Source organism: Colobus angolensis, unplaced genomic scaffold (assembly GCF_000951035.1).
Source record: "Colobus angolensis palliatus isolate OR3802 unplaced genomic scaffold, Cang.pa_1.0 Scaffold18, whole genome shotgun sequence".
NCBI lineage: Eukaryota > Metazoa > Chordata > Mammalia > Primates > Cercopithecidae > Colobus > Colobus angolensis.
This window is the reverse complement of record NW_012114932.1, coordinates 4,616,918-4,618,145: the sequence shown is the minus strand read 5'-3', so window position 1 is coordinate 4,618,145 and position 1,228 is coordinate 4,616,918. Positions and strand designations below refer to the sequence as shown.

The 1,228-nt window shown below is 43.2% G+C and overlaps 1 protein-coding gene across 1 annotated transcript in view; it reads left to right on the top strand.

Annotated features, from left to right (window-relative positions):
- Positions 1–869: 869 nt before the first annotated feature.
- The window catches only part of DHX30 (DEAH (Asp-Glu-Ala-His) box helicase 30), a 72,535-nt gene continuing 72,176 nt past the window's right edge, over positions 870–1,228 (top strand). The window contains exon 1 of the mRNA XM_011939318.1: positions 870–969. The gene's annotated coding sequence lies outside the window, so the exon portion shown is untranslated. The remainder of the gene's footprint in view (positions 970–1,228) is intronic.

Here is a 1,228-nt window from a genome sequence, read left to right as displayed (position 1 = left end):
AATTGCTTGAACCCAGGAGGCAGAAGTTGCAGTGAGCCAAGATCGCGCCATTGCACTCCAGCCTGGACAACAAGAGCGAAGCTCTGTCTCAAAACAAAACAAAACAAAACAAAAACCACATGCAAGTTTTATTAGCTGTTGGACCTTTCTTGCCCCTTTCAGCCTTTGAAGGTAACAGTATAATATGTCTCAAGGAATGAACCATAGTACATTTAGGCAACAGCATGATATCCTGGAAATAAGAAAAGTAGCCTAGTATATAAGCAGGGAAGGTTTTGGAGTCAGCATGCTTCAATGCTGATTTCCATCTGCCCTGAGGCAGCTATGGGATCTTGGGCAGGTTGTGTAACCTGTGCTTCAGTTTTCTTCTCTGGAAGGATAATTCCTACCTCACTGGATAGTTGCCTGGATTAAATGGGATAAAGTCTATGGAAGTATGTTGTGAACTGTAAAAATGCTGTTCAACTTTGAGTTATTGTTATTTTCCCAATCTTGAAGAGTGTTATAGCTTCTTTGTGTTACATTATTATAACTGTTATGGGATTAGAACTCAAAACGGAAGTAGGTTTTGCTCTGGGCTTGCAGAAAATGCTTCTCAGGCTTACAAGGCTTTCTTTACCTTGACATCTTCTTAGATGATGTCAGAAGACTTCAGCACTTCTACAGGTGCTGGTGTAGGACAGCTCACAATTTAATGGGCCTAGAATGGGTCATGGCAAGTCCTGATTTGTAAGGCCGTTTTGTCCAGTATGTGCCCTTCATGCCACTAACAAAATTTGTCCTTGTTAGAGCTAGTAAGTGAATTTTAATGGTCAGAGCAACTTTCTTTCCCTGTGGGGCCCCCACTGTATTGACCCAGCGTTGTACTTCCCAGGAGGAGGCCCAGCCTCGTGATGAGGAATAGCAAGGAGAGAATTCAGCTCCAGTTCAAAAGCCTACAAAATCTGAGACTGTCATTGCTTTTATAAGGTAAGTTGATTTAGCCATGCACAGAGCAGTAGTGGATCTCATGCTCGGCCATACTGTAAAGAGGCATGTGTTAAACCTATTTCTGACTATTTTGGAAGAAGGATATCATTTATTTTATTTTATTTTTGAGACAGAGTTTCGCTTTTTCCCCCAGGCTGGAGTGCAGTGGCGCGATCTTGGCTTGCTGCAACCTCCTCCTCCCACCTTCAAGCCATTCTCCTGTCTCAGCCTCCCAAGTTGCTGAGATTACAGGCACCTG